Genomic DNA, 15,993 nt, shown 5'->3' on the forward strand with positions numbered 1-15,993 from the left:
CACACTCAGAGGCTATTATAACAAACGCTCCCTGGACAGCAGTCAAGTCCACAGAGGGGCTCTGCAACCCACGACACACTACTTAATTGCTAGTTTCCAAAAAGTACCTGGGGGGTGATCCAAAATGTGGGAATGGCAGGTCCCAGCAGAGAGAGAGAGGCACTGGTAAAGCCAGGAGAGTGAGGCCACCAGGCATCACCAAGGGCCACACGAACCAGGGAGGAGCGACAGAGGCAGGAGAGGAAGCTGGGGGACAAGGCCCAGCAGAGGGCCCTTGGGCTAAAGGAGGCCGTTAAACAGAGCAGGAGATGGGACAGTCAGCACTGGGATGAGACATGGGAGCTGACTTGGAGGCAGTGAGACCTGATAGGAGGACGTGATGTAGGAGTTCTGTTGCATCAATGTGAGTCACTATAGGAGGATTATGCAACATATGATGAGTGTACAACATTGGCCGGGCGCGGTGGCTCACATCTGTAATCCCAGCACTTTAGGAGGCCGAGGCTGGTGGATCACTTGAGGCCAGGAATTTGAGACCAGCCTGGCCAACATGGTGAAACCCCGTCTCTACTAAAAATAAAAAAATTAGCTGGGGGTGGTGGCACGCACCGGTAGTCCCAGCTTCTTGGGAGGCTGAAGCATGAGAATCGCTTGAACCTGGGAGTCAGAAGTTGCAGTGAGCTGAGATCGTGCCACTGGACTCTTGCCTGGGTGACAGAGCAAGACTCTGTCTCAAAAAAAAAAAAAGAAAAAAAAAAGAATATGCAATATACAGTGAGTATGAAATATACGATGAGTATGCAACATAAGATGAATATGCAATATATGATGATTATACAATATACAGTGAGTATGCAATATATGGTGAGTATGCAATATACAATGAGCATGCAACATATGAATATGCAACACTTGAGTATGCAACATATGATGAATATGCAACGCATGAATATGCAATATATGATGAATATGTAACACATGAGTATGCAACATGATGAATATGCAACATATAACCATATACAATGAGTCTTCAATTATGATGGATGCAACATGTAAATATACATGAGTCTGCAATATACAATATACAAGGAATGTGCAATATGATGAATATGCAATAGATGAGTATACAACAGATGATTAGCATACAACATATAATAGACAAAGTGCAATGAATATACAACACAGGGTGTGTATACAACATACGATGAGAATACAACATGCAATGGCTCTACAATATATAATAAAAATCCATGACGAATATAAAATATACAACAAATATACAATACCCAGCGAAGGCCTGAGCCCAGGTGGTGGGAGCGGGAGCAGAGCAGAGGCTGGCAAGGTCACTGGGGAGACATAACAAGGGCTGGGCTGCAGGAGGATGTCGGGCTTAAGTGAGGGTGACTGGAAGCAGGACTCTCTGCTCTCTAGTTTGGGAGACAGCCAGGGCTGTGGCGCCATCTCCAAGACGAGGAAGATGTGACCTCCAAGAACAATTAAACCCTTCTGGAAATGTTTCTACCACTTCCTGGAAGCCTTCCGAGGATCCCACCTCAGTCTTCCGGCCGCCGCTCCACCACTGGGGCTAGAGGAGGATTTGAGGAGGCCTCACCTGCATACATGTCAGCTGGTTTGTAGGAAAATATCCTGCCCATGTCCCCTCCGGAGGATTAACCAGAAAAAGGTACGTCTGCTGCCCCCTCGGGGACACTAGGGCAGCTTGGTGGGGAGGGTTGGGTTCAGAGTGCCAAAAATGGGCCACAGGTGCTCCCAGAGGCCACCACGTGGGAGAAGCCAGACCCAAGTCCACTGGGGCAAGGAGAGGGCCTGGGCGCAAACAGACACAAAGTCCAGAAGTCAAAGGCAGGGGCACAGGTGGGAGGAGCCCAGGGTCTGAACCCCGGTGAGAAAGCCGGGCGGTCAGAGAGGGAAGGGTCTGGGGCAGGCCCACCACGCCTGTCCCTTCCCAGGGAGATGCCACCCAAAGGGGCGGGGCTTGCTCCTGGTGCCCCAGGTGGGAAGCCCCAGTCAGAGCTGCAGGAATCCCATCCGGGCGTGACTCTGGCACTGCAGCCCCTAGGCCCAGCAATCTCCACAGGGCCTCCTGCACACCCTCTGAACAGAAGCCCAGGACGGGGCGCCTTCCACAGCCAGGCCCAGCATCAGCAGCCCGAGCGAATGCTGTGCGTTCCCAGAAAGTGGGGAGCTGTCCCTGGCTTTGAATAACTTGCCCCAAAGCCCCTTGCTTTCTGACAGGAGTACCCCCCTCCAGCTGTGCTCGGTTTTACCCCCACAGTTCTCCAAGCCCTCCAAACTCGGACCCTCCCACCAAACACGTTTCCTCTCGAGGGTCTCATGGCGGTGATGGGGGGCTGGAGTCCCACTCTTCTGAGGAATAGAGTGCAAACACCCTCCAGGGCCACACCTGCCTAAGGTCGGCTTCACTGGAAATGACACAACATTCGAGGCCCCCAAAGTGCTCTGACGCAGTGGATTCTTGATAAAGGTCTGGGAGAGTGGGTCCCCCAGAGCCGAGGGCACCCCCTCTGAGGCAGGCTGGACCCATCCCACACTGGGCTCAGAAACCTTCCTCCAGACAGTGCTGCCGAGCCTCGAACCCAGGCAGCCGAAGCAATTACGTGAGAACTGTGGGCCTGGGCCCAGTGTCCACTCTGGGAAAATCCACAGAGCCATGGCCATGGTGATGGGCAGCCACCCACAGCCACCGCAGGGACGGGAGGGCAGCAGTTATGGGCTGGTTACAACTTATGGTCACAGAAAATAAAACGGGGAGACGTCCAGCTCTGGGTGGAAAAGCCCCATCTTTTTAAGCCTGGAAACTATGCCGTATCTCCATGTGCATATTAAAGATTTCCCAATTCGGAAGTCACTGAGCACCAGTCCTTCTAATAGAGCCTCAGATATATAGTCCGTTTTCTGGAAGATCAATTTTGAAACTTCACTCTCTGGGGAAAAGGACAGGATAAACATGAAATCCGCAGAAAGACAAAGAACCATCCTTCAATGTAAACTTAAAAATTACAAAATAGAAGTAAAATAGGAAGTAACTTTTCCCTCCCTTCACTCAACCACCATTCACCTGAAATCGCCGAAACACTTCAAAGTGTGTGTAGAGCTGGAGGCAAGTTGCCCGGATGCAGGACCCTCATGCACTGTGAAGGGAGTGCAAATTGCTACAGTCCCTTCCAGAAGCGACAAGACAATATATATATTCTCTAAATATTCTAGCCGTTTCACCCCCAAATCCCTCTGCTGGGAAACTGCCCTAAGGAAGCAATTCAAAAGATCAAAATTGTATGCACAAAACATGTTCACTGTGGTATTCCCTATAAATTAAAAGTCAAATGCTACAGCCATAAAAAGGAACGAGGTGATGTCCTTTGCAGGGACGTGGGTGAAGCTGGAAGCCATCATCCTTAGCAAACTAACACAGGAACAGAAAACCAAACACTGCATGTTCTCACTCATAAGTGGAAGTTGAACAATGAGAACACATGGACACAGGGAGGGGAACATCACACACCGGGGGTGTGGGGAGTTGGGGGAGAGAGAGCATCAGGATAAATAGCTAACGCATGAGGGGCTTAAAACCTAGACGATGGGTTGGTAGGCGCAGCAAACCGCCATGGCACATGTTTACCTATGGAACAAACCTACACATTCTGCACTTGTATCCCGGAACTTAAAGTAAAAAAGAAATAAATAAATAAAGTCAAATGCAACTTAATTATTTAACATCTGGGCGTCATAAGTAAATTATCTTGCATCAAATCAATATTATGCAGTATTTAAAATTGTAATTATGCTAACTATAGCAACAAAGAAAATAACTTAAATATCTGAATATTGGACAAGGTCAAGAGGCACTCCCCGCAAATGAAAGTCATTTATTTACCTTTGTATCTAGCTGTCCTTCACTTTCTTCCAGAAAATTCTCAGGGAACCCTTGTACGCTTGCTTTACTGGGATGCTGGAAATGGGGTTTATTCTTTTAAAAACATTTTTGACAATTTATTCTGAGAAAATTATCATGCACTCATTGCTATACTGCTACTATTTTCTAAATGGGAATAGCATAAATATCCAATAATAAGGGATTTTAAAAATAATAGATATCCAAACAATGGAATATTGTGCTACCAATCAAACTTATGTTGTAGGAGAATAATGACATCAGAAAATATTTCTGATATATTAAATGAATGAAGTAAATTACAAAATTGATTTTAAAGATTAGTTTGTTTTGTAAAAGGTATATATTTTTAATTTTAATTCCTTAATATTTTTCTTTTATACAATAAAAGTTATTTCAAAATGGAAAAAGTGTTCCCAGAGCTGAGCCTGATAATTTAAGAATAAAAATATCCAAGGGTTAAGAGCTAAAACTGTAAAATTTTTGAAAGAAAACATAGCTGTAAATCTTTGTAACCTTGGATTAGGAAACAACAGACATGTGACAACTAAAGAAAAAATATTAGATAAACTGGACTTCGTCAAAATTTAAAACTTTTGTTTAACAAAGGACACCATAAAGAGAAAAGACAACCCACAGAATGGAAGAAAATTTTTTCAAATCATATTTCTGATAAGGGTCTAATATCCTGAATTTATAAAGAACTCTTAAAATTCAACAATAAAAAGACAACAAATCCAATTCAAAAATGGGCAAAGGATTTGAATAGACATGGCTCCAAAGCTGTACAAACCGTCAATAAGTGCATGAATAAATGTCCACCATCATCAGTTATTAAAGGAATGTAAAGCAAAAACCACAAGGAAATACCCCTTCACACCCATTAGGACCACTTAAAGAAAGAAAGATACGGTCTATCTTGTTATTGTCTGGCAAGTTTAGTTAAGGAAGATGTAGAGAAACTAAATCCCTCCTGCATTTCTAGGGAGAATGGAAAATGATGCAGCCACTTACCAAACCAGTTTAGCAGTTCCTCAAAAAGTTAAACATAATGTTACCATTTGACCCAGCAATTCCACTGCTAGGCATGTACCCAAGAGAACTGAAAACATATGTCCTCCTCTTGTGAAATTCCACCATCGTGTACCATGCACCTTTTCTGCCAGGGCCAGAAAGTGCAGAAGGTTATGGTGCAGCCCATCAACCTCATCTTCAGATACTTACAAAATAGATCGCGGATTCAGGTGTGGCTCTATGAGCAAGTGAATACGCGGATAGAAGGCTGTATCATTGGTTTTGATGAGTATATGAACCTTGTATTAGATGATGCAGAAGAGATTCATTCTAAAAGTCAAGAAAACAACTGGGTCGGCTCATGCTGAAAGGAGATAATATTCCTCTGCTACAAAGTGTCTCCAACTAGAAATGATCAATGAAGTGAGAAATTGTTGAGAAGGACACAGTTTGTTTTTAGATGTCCTTTGTCCAATATGAACATTTATTCAGATTGTTTTGATTACCCTTATGTTATTACAAGATGGCAATAAATGCTGTGGGATTGTTTGTATTAAAAAAAAAAGAAAAAAGAAAATATATGTCCTCCCAAAATTTGGTACAAGAATGTTTATGACAGCATGATTTATAACAGTCAAAAAGGGAAGGAGGGCTGGGCGTGGTGGCTCACACCTGTAATCCTAGCATTTTGGGAGGCCAAGGCAATGGATCACCTGAGGTCAGGAGTTCGAGACCAGCCTGGCCAACATGGTGAACCCCCACCTCTACTAAAAATACAAAAATTAGCAGGACGTGGTGGTGGGCACCTGTAATCCCAGATGCTTGGGAGGCTGAGGCAGGAGAATCACTTGAACCTGGGAGGCAGAGGTTGCAGTGAGCCAAGATGGCACCCATGCACTCCAGCCTGGAGAACAGAGTGAGACTCTGTCTAAAAATAAATAAAAATAAAAAAGGGAAGCAACCCAAAAGTCCACTAACTGATGAGTTAATTAATAAAACATGATATATCCATATCTATACAATGGAATATTATTTGCCAATAAAAGGAAAGAATAATTAACACATGCTACAACATAAACAAATCATGGAAACATTACGCTCAGTGCAAGAAGCCAGACACGAAAGGCGTGCATTATATTATTTCATTTGTAGGAAATACGGCAAATCTGTAAAGACAGAAAGTAGATGATTAGTGGTTGCCAGAGGCTGGAGGAAGAGGGAATGGGAAGTGAATGCTAATGGGTGCCGGGTTTCTTTTTAATGCAACAAAAATGTCCTCAAATTAGATAGTGGTGATGACTGCACACCTCTGTGAATATACTAAAAACCACTGTGTTGTGCTTTTTAAAGGGGTGAATTTTATGACATGAATCATATCCCAATTTTTAAATTATGGCAAATATATACAATAATGCACCACATAACAGTATTTCAGTCAATGTAAGACCACATGTACCACGTCTGTCCAATGAGATTATAATGAAGCTGAAAAGTTCCTATCTCCTGGTGATGTTGTAGCTGTCATCATGGCATTAACCCAACACGTTACTCACGTGTTTAACGTAAACCTACTGCCCTACCAGTTGTATAAAAATCTAGCACATAGAATTATGAATAGTACATAATACTTGATAATGATAATAAATGAGTATTATCATAGATAGTATAGTATGTTATACTAATGTATGTACTTAATATATGTTTTATCGTTATTTTAGAGTATACTTTCACCACTTTTTTTTTTGAGACGGAGTCTCTCTCTGTCACCCAGACTGGAGGGCCGTGGTGCAATCTCAGCTCACTGCAACCTCCGCCTCCCAGGTTCAAGCGATTCTCCTGCCTCAGCCTCCCAAGCAGCTGGGATTTCAGGCACCCGCCACCACGCCCAGCTAATTTTTGTATTTTTACTAGAGATAGGGTTTCACCATGTTGGCCAAGTTGGTCTCAAACTCCTGACCTCAGGTGATCCACCCGCCTCAGCCTCCCAAAGTGCTGGGATTACAGGCCTGAGCCACCGCGCCCGGCCTCCTTCTACTTATTAAAAAGCAAAAGTTAACCATAAAACAGCCCCAGGCAGGTCCGTCAGGAGATATTTCAGAGGAAGGCATTGCTATCATACCAGATGACAGCTCCGTGTGTGTTTCTGCCCCTGAAGACCTTCCAGTGGGACAAGATGTGGAGGTGGAAGACGGTGATATTGATGACCCTGACCCTGTGTGGGCCTAGGATAATGTGTGTGTCTTTTAGCTTTTAACAAAAAAGTCAAATTTTTAAATAGAAAAAAACTTATACAATAAGCATATAAAAAAGAAAATATTTTCGTAGAGCTGTACACTGTGTCTGTCTTTTAAGCTGTTATTACAAAAAAGTCAAAAAGTTGAAAAAATAAAAAGTTTATTAAGTAAAAATGTTACAGTAAGCTAAGGTTAATTTATTATTGAAGCAAGAAAATTTTTTTATAAATTTAACATAGCCGAAGTGTACAGTGTTTACGAAGTCTACAGGAATGTACACTAATATCTAAGCCCTCACACTCACTCACCAATCACTCACACACCCAAAGCAACTTGCAGTCCTGCAAGCTCCATTCATGGTAAGCGTCCTAGATGGGTGTACCATGTTTTCATCTTTTATGCCCTATTTTTACTGTACCTCTTCGATATTTATATAAACACTTATTCATACCATTGTGTTACAATTGCCTAAAGTATTCAGCACAGTGACATGCTGTTCGGGTTTGAAGCCAAGGAGCAATAGGCTACACCACATAGCCCAGGTGTGTAGCGGGCTCTGCCATAGGTGTGTGTGAGTGCTCTGGGATGGCCTCACAATCATCGCCTAATGATGCATTTCTGAGAACCGATCCCCATCGTTTAGTGATGCTGACTATACTTAAGAATACATTGTGATGAGTCATTCTTTACAGGTCATTTTAAACCCAAACAGTGATTTACAGGGACTCTATCTCCTAGAATTTTGAATTTCCTACAGACAAGAAAAACATTAAGACGAACTTAGAGAACAAGCTGAGTGCTTTCTCCTCGCATTTCATAACAAAAGGCAATGTTCATAGGGGGATTTCAGATAGTGTGTTGATTTAGGGAGAAAATCACATTGCTTGAAGAATTAAAATCAAACTATAGGTTCAAATACTTTACTACTTTATCAGAGATTTCTATTTACACCCAAATAGGAATGGTCAAACCTGAATTATTATTATTATTTATCATAAACCTAAAGTCCTGGCTTGAGTAATTCGTAGGCACAAAGTATGGCAGCTACAGTCGCCTATACGTCCCGCCGGTCACTAAAGCAGGCAGGGTTCTTCGTCCACACGCCATTTCCTCTCTGCCCTTCTTTGCACCAAAGATCACTGGGTGGAAGAAGAGGTCCAGAGTTCTCAGGAGGCCTGAAACTGTGCTGTGGGCAGAAAATCAGCTTTCTGATACCCTGAAACTACTAAAGGGGATGTTTGCTGTCAGTTCAAACTGTGCTCTGAAACCTCCCCATAAAAGCCTCCATTGGGCCTGGGCCCCAGAGAAGGTGATAACACGTGGAGGACTGAGGCTTCTTCAGATGAGGGGAAACAAGAGTCTGTGCAGGTAAACGACATCTCCTTCTCCCTAAGGCACTGGGTTCTAACTCACTTTCCCTTCAGTTTAACCCAGAATGAGTCCCAGGAGCGAAGCCCTTGCTCCAGTCATCTCAACACCAAGATGACAGGGGGAAGATCAGAGGTGGGAGAGACAAAGTCACGAGCCCTGTCCAAGAAGTGCCCTTGCTAGAGGGTCCTGAAGACCCCGGACCACCCGGGCGTGACACCAGCTCAGCGCCCCACAGGCAGCTCTAAGGGCCTGTGTTCTCTCTTGGGATGGGCTGAAATTCGTTGCACTGTCACTTTGCACACAGGTCCAACCTTTATGCTACAAAGCAGCATGCAGACCAAGCCTGCCTCAAGTTCACATGAAAGTCCCTCAGATTCATGAATACATCAACCCTGTCTAAGCCATTGCTTCGGGGACACTGAGAACAGATGAAGCCAGGGCGTAGAGATTAAGAGACACCAAATTCCAACCTTCATCTTCATCTCTGAGCCTGTGTCACTTAGGCCCAGAAAGTTAAATTCTCTGTTGCCCACAAACAAAATACTGAATACCACTTCCTCCCCAGGATTATGATGAGAGATGCTTTAAGGGAATCCCCTTAAAGCACAAAGCAAATCTATTTTATTTTAAGAGAGAAATTCCTAGCTGGGTGAGTCCAGGTTTTTGAGCCTCACGGCGACAAAGGCACATGGCAATTGCTTTCTCCACGTTTCTCCTCCCACCTTGCAGATGCCAAGCGTGGGATCCTCTCTCTCCCTGTTTAGCCCTTCCTCGTGTTTCCCGAGGAAGGACCTGCTCAAGCCCCAGCAGCAATTGCACCTTGCATAGGAATCATCCGCAAAGGGCTTTGAGAAGGGACTCGGGCGGCAAGGATGAACAGAGCACGGGGATGAGCCTCACCTCAGACACCCTCTCGGGGACCTCCAGCAAGTTCCTTCTCCCAGGGGGCCTCAGTGTCCTCACCTGTGAAAAGAAAAGGCTGGAACCCATGATTGCTGAGGTTCCTTCTATCCTGATCTCTTCTGCCCAGCTCTGCCTGCTGTTCGCGAACTCCTCAACCAGGTCCTAGAAGTGCTGAATACTTTAAATGGTAAATCATCTTGATTGCTATAAAAAATGGGTTTGGCCGAGCTGAAGCTTATTACTGGCCCATGAGGAATTGCCTGGCCAAATGAACAGTGATACAGCAGCTTTGTTGATTTAGCAAGACATTCTTTCCCTTTATTTCCTGTAAAGAAAAAAAATGCCATCATAAATTAAACTCCTCTGACTCTGCCGGCCACAAACCACTCATTCCACTGTGAAATGCTTGTTGAAACTATGAAGTCGTGTAATTCTGGAGGGAAACTGAGGACATCGCAGGCTACAGAGAAGGCCCCACATCTTGACCAAACCCATTTTTTATAGCAATCAAGATGATTTACCATTTAAAGTATTCGGCACTTCTAAGTACTGGCTGAGGAGTTCACAAACGGCAGGCAGACGATGATACCTCATGGCTGAGGGTCTAGGGGCTTGCGGCCTCAGGATTGAGCTGAGAGTTGTAGCAGAGAGATATGGGAGGGGGGTGACAGCCCAATGTGGGTGAAACACCCAGATATTAAAGCCAGAAGGACCCAGCCTCCATCTCGATTCCTTGATGGCTGGCGGTGGGGCCCTGAGTACTCGGGGCACAGGAGCGGGAATTGCTGCCAGGAGCTCCAGGGCAGCCAGGATGGAAGCTCTTCCATCATAGGGCCCTATTTCAAAAGTAATTTAAACAAAAAAACCCAAAAGCCAGTATCATGATTGACTGAAATTAATCACATCACTCCAAAGGCATCTTCCATCAATACTGGCCCTCTGTCCTGGTCTGAGAGTGGATAGCGGTGGAGTGATCAAATGACTCAGGTTGGAAGTTGCAGGAAAAACCCCCTGAGTGAGCAGTATGGCCAGGGCGGTGGGTCAAGTTGGAGTGGCACTCAGAGCAGAGGCTGTGCACACTTACCCATCCATCATTTATTATTTCTTCATCCAACCACCACTCACTGAGAACTTCATCTGGGCGAGGCACTGGGGGAACTACAATGAATACAATGTGGCTTTGGTGGTTGAAGCTCACAGATGAAAACAGAATGCTGGTGTGTCTACAAGGAGCTGATCCTCTTGCAGATATTGTTTCACTGAATTTTATCATCACTTTGAGGTCCGTGTTATAATCTTCATTTTACATCATGAGGTTGTTGAGAAGCATTTGAGGTTGAATAATTTAAGTCACTGTCTTAGTCAACCTGGGCTGCCATCACGAAATATCACAGCCTGGGTGCCTTGAACATCACAAATTCATTTCCTCTCAGTTCCAGTGCCAGCAAATTCAGTGTCTGCTGAGGGCCCTCTTCCTTGCTTGCAGATGCCACTTTCTTACCGTGTCCTCACGTGGCAGAGAGAAACAGCAAAATCTCTCTCTCCCTCTTTTTATAAGGCCACCAATCCCACTGGATTAGTATCTCTCCCCTGTGATTTCATTTGACTCCAATTACCTCCCAGAAACCCGTCTCCAAATATCATCACATTTGGAGTAAGGGTGTCAACATAGAAAGCTGAGGGCGGGGGCACAGTTCAATCCCTAACAATCAGTCAGTCAGTCTCAGAACAAGATTTAAAACTGGATGCATCTGCTTCCAAGGCTGGTGTCCTCTCTACTCTACTCTACTCGCCGCCTTCTCCGCCCTTACCATTTGCAGGTTATAGACCCCTTGAGAACGATTTGAGGGGACATTCTTGGCCCCCAGCCTTGCGCTGGGTATCATCAGCTCTTTGGGCAGTGCCAACATTTCAGGATCGGTGGGCACCCCCTTCTCACCTGTTGATGAGGTTGATGTCCTATATTAATTTTAATGATTTTGCCACATTCACCTCCAATCCTCACCATTTAAGCAAGAGCCTTAAACAGGTGTTCCAAGGTCACATGCGTTCGGAATTTGTTTCCCTGCCCTCTGTCCTGGGAAGATTTCCACCTCTGGGGGGAAGATCAAAGTGCAAATTCCTGACTGCCTCTCCTCGTGACAAAAACCACATGCAGAATGCCATGCTGATAGGACAAGTGTGGTATGCAGCTGGAGAGGCAAGTCGGCTGAAAAAGGAGATGCCTCTCCTCCCCCTTCAAGGCCCAGCCTGAAGCCATAAAGATCTTCGGTGCTTTAACTAGGATTAAGAAAATTCCAGGCGGAAACCAACAGTTGACTTCTTTGGGCTTTCTCTTGATTAACTCCACATAAACCAAAGTTCTATGCCTTGTAGAATTCCAACTATGGATATTCTCAATCAATCTATTTCCCATGACAGGAGCAGGTCTTTGTCCTTTGTAGACATTGAAAATAGGCCAAACCGAGCCTCGAATAATTTGGCCTCATGGGGCCACAATCCATCTCAGTTTTTAATGCATGTTTCTCCTTCAGCAGATTGTGCACGAATGATTTTACTAATGAGGTAAGGAGGACACACCTCAATAAAGCCAAGTAATCACTCTAGCTCGAAATACTTGCACAGCACCTCCAACTGGATTATAAACTAGCATGTTCAGATAAACTGAAGCCCACTCAGCTTCTGTGTTGGATGTGGAAATCCTCCAGCACTCAGCATGGGCACACACAGAGCTGGACGCAGGGTTTTTTGCAAGAAAGTCATGAGACATGAAGACTGTAAAACAAGCCTAGTTTCTGGGATACAGAAGTACAGACCATCAGTTTGTGTTTGTCCTTGGGTCTTTGTCTTCTTATAACTGAAGGGCCTTGGACAGGTGATCTGCGTAAGCCCCCATCTCTTCGGGATATTCCTCATGTAAAACAGAAGTAACAAGATGGATCTCACAGTACAATGGAGGGGGTCAGAGTAGATAAGGCATGCAACAGTGCTGTGAAATCTGTAAAATCCTACAAACACATTGATTACAAAGATGACTGTGCTAAGCTCAAGAATAGCTACATGTAGTATTCCCAACAGGAAATTCCCTCCAATGTCCAGACACATCCAATCTGACCCAAATCAATGGATTCTCAAAGAGAGTGTAATACTAGCTGTCATGTATTGTGCACCTAGCTCTGTGCACATAGACCTCATTTATCCCTCCCAGCTGCCTCCTAGGTACCAGTATTGCAATTTCATGGATAAAGGACACTTAGAATCTGGAAAGTTCAGCTGTCTGCATGAATTAGTCCATTTTCATACTGCTGTGAAGACATACCCAAGACTGGGTAATTTATAAAGAAAAAGAGGTTTAATGGACTCACAGTTCCACATGGCTGGGGAGACCTCACAATCACAACGGAGGTGAAGGAGGAGCAAAGGCACATCTTACATGGAGGCAGGCAAGAGACCGTGTGCCAGGGAACTGCCCTTTTATAAAACCATCAGATCACCTGAGACTTATTCACTAGCACAAGAACAGCACAGAAAAAACCCGCCCCCGTGATCCAATTGCCTCCCACCAGGTCCCTTCTAGGATACATGAGAATTACAGGTGCTACAATTAAAGATGAGATTTTGGTGGAGACACAGACAAACCATGTCACTGCGCAAATATGTAGAGCTGGATTTGAAGACCAGCTTCAAGGAGGAAGGAGAAGACTAAAGCAACTCATTCAAGGCGAGACTATGAAAGGGACCCTTGGTCCCATTGGGGGCCCTGCCTCTCCTCTCCATCCATGCCGGCGGAAGGAAACCAGCCAGGTCCAATATGGCTACTGTGTGGCAAAGCAGAAGGCAGAGCTCCAGGGAGAATACCAACCCTACCGCACTGCTGCCCGATTGAGGATGGGCTAAGGGCCTCTGCTTCAGGCTTGTTTTTGAAGCTCCAACAGCCTTGTGTGACTCTTGGGATCCTGGAAGTCACAGATGGGCTTCTGGCTGGCCAAGCAGTGCAAGGTGCTAGCCAGCCTGCCTTTGTGCCCACAAGAAGAGGGTCATGCTGTCCTTGCTCTTTTTCATTCCCCGGTGGGTTTATTTGGGCTTTGATCTTTAACCAAAGATCAAATCAAGATCTTTTATCAAAGGCGTTTGTATAGAGAGACACCCTGAAAAGAAAATGCCTTTGTTTGATTAAAAAGCATCAGACACCTCCCTTCCCTCAATGAGTGGCTGGGGGCTTCCACCTTGGAACCGAACACACGAGAAAAGAACAAACATTTCTCCGAGGATGTTTCCCACTGAGACCACGCTGCTGTTACTTTCAAACCAAGGAGAAATGTCTCACCTGCCAACGGGGATCATAAAGTTTGTCGTCAAATATTGAGAAACATCAGAGCACACTGTGGATGCATGGCCTTGAACGCTGAAAGCCCTTGTGGTGTTTCCTGGGTCACAAAAGCAATATATCTTCCTGGAGTGATGCTTTTATAGGTTACTGTGGAGTTTTCAAGCTGTAAAGGCCCTAGGTAAGCTTGTCTGACCACCCCCCGACCACGTTGGTGATAAGAAAACTGAAACCCAGTGAGCGAGGACGTATCCAGGGTCGTGGAGGCACTGGGCACAGAGCAGGGAGTTGCCAGAGCTTCCATTAGGGCCTGTTTGGAGCTGAATTGAGACCCCCAAAATTCGTATGTTGAAGTCTTTACCCCCAGTGTTTCAGAAAGTCACTGCATTTGGAGAAACTTTGTTAAAGAGGACAGTAAGTTAAAATAGGGTCATTAGGGTGGGTTCCAATCCAATTTGACTGGTGTCCTTTTAAAAAGAGGAAATTAAGGCCAGGCACAGTGGCTCACACCTGTAATCCCAGCACTTTGAGAAGCCGAAGCAGGAAGATTGCTTGAGCCTAGGAGTTGAAGACCAACCTGTACAACTTTCTTAGACCCCATCTCTAAAGGGAAAAGAATATACAAATTAGCCAGGTATGGCGGCATGCACCTGCAGTCCCAGCTACTCAGGAGGTCAAGACGGGAGAATCACTTGACCCTGGGAGGTCAAGGCTGCAGTGAGTTGTGATTGTGCTACTGCATGCCAACCTGGGCAACACAGTGAGATCCTTTCTCCAAAATAATAAAAATAAAGGAATTAGGATGCAGACACGCACAGAGAGAACACCACGGGGAGACACAGGGGGAAAGGCAGCCACCTCCAAGCCACACTCAGAGGCCTCAGAAGCAGCACACCCGCCAAAACTAGATCTCAGACCTCCTGCCTCCGGGCTCTGAGAAGCCAGACTTCTGTTGTTGGAGCCCCCAGTCTGCGGCCCTTTGTCAGGGCAGCCCTGAGCAGCAACACTGTCCCCCTCTGCGTCCCCGTGTCACGGCAGCCACTTGGGGAACAGGGATTTTGAAGGACGTCATTTCTGCACACTTACTGAAAGAGATGCTGGCAAAGCCCTTTTCATGAGTAGACACAAGTGTGGGAGAGTCCCTTTGATGTTGTTTGTATTGTGCAGATAGTGATAGAAGGTCATGGCAATCATTTTCCTGTGTGATCAGTAAGCTGTCTCTGCAACCACCTCCCAAAGAAGCCATCCAGAATAGTTGAGGCAGGGATGAGATCTCTGGAGTAACTGTCTCCAAAGTATGGTGCTCTCTTCCAGGGATAAGATCAAGTTACTTTGAAAAAATCTAATGAGAGTCTCATGGATTTATTTTCTTGCTTCATGAAATGAACTGAGAAGGAAACCATAGGGAGGATTTTTTGTTTGTTTTTTGAGACAAAGTTTTGCTCTTGTCACCCAGGCTAGAGTGCAGTGGTGCAATTTCAGCTCACTGCAACCTCTGCCTCCTTGGTTCAAGCAATTCTCTTGCCTCAGCCTCCCAGGTAGCTGGGATTACAGGCTAAGGTGATTACCCACCACCACGCCCGGTTAATTTTTTTGTATTTTTAGTAGAGACGGGGTTTCACCATGTTGGCCAGGCTGGTCTCAAACTCCTGACCTCAGGTGATCCACCCACCTCAGCCTCCCAAAGTGCTGGGATTACAGGCGTGAGCCACCGTGCCCGGCCCATAGGGGGGATTTCTAAGGGAAGCATGGATGGAAGTAGGCAGAGGAGAGAGTAAAAGAAAGCTTTAAAATGGAACTTGCTCATGTGTGTTCAACTGCCTGTGAGTTACCATGCACTCTGGACCAGCATTCTGGGTCGCAGAGACAGAGATGAAGGTGCCACGTGGCTGAGGGCTGTGGGTCACAGGCCATGTAGCACAGTAGTCACACATGTGGACTTGGAGCCAACCTGCCTCCACTACTTGGCTGTGTGAGCTTGGGCAAGTTCCTTGACATCTCTGTGCCTTGGTTCCCCATGATGTTAAATGGAAGCCCCAGCAGTGCCTCTCACAGGGTGATGTTAAGGCGCCAGAGAGTGAAGCATGTGGTGCTCTTGGCACAGTGGAGGCTGCACAGTAAGCCTTTACCTTTCTGGCTTGTGGGTGAAGTCAGACCCTCTGAAAAGCAATAACTAACAATGCCAAGAGTATCCTAATGAGGGCACATGA

At 45.5% G+C, this 15,993-nt stretch overlaps 1 pseudogene; it reads left to right on the forward strand.

The window, feature by feature from the left end:
* Positions 1–5,082: 5,082 nt before the first annotated feature.
* LOC116480533 (small nuclear ribonucleoprotein E-like) lies at positions 5,083–5,502 on the forward strand (annotated as a pseudogene).
* Positions 5,503–15,993: the final 10,491 nt, after the last annotated feature.

This window comes from Hylobates moloch, unplaced genomic scaffold, assembly GCF_009828535.3.
Source record: "Hylobates moloch isolate HMO894 unplaced genomic scaffold, HMol_V3 SCAFFOLD_13, whole genome shotgun sequence".
Taxonomy (NCBI): Eukaryota; Metazoa; Chordata; class Mammalia; order Primates; family Hylobatidae; genus Hylobates; species Hylobates moloch.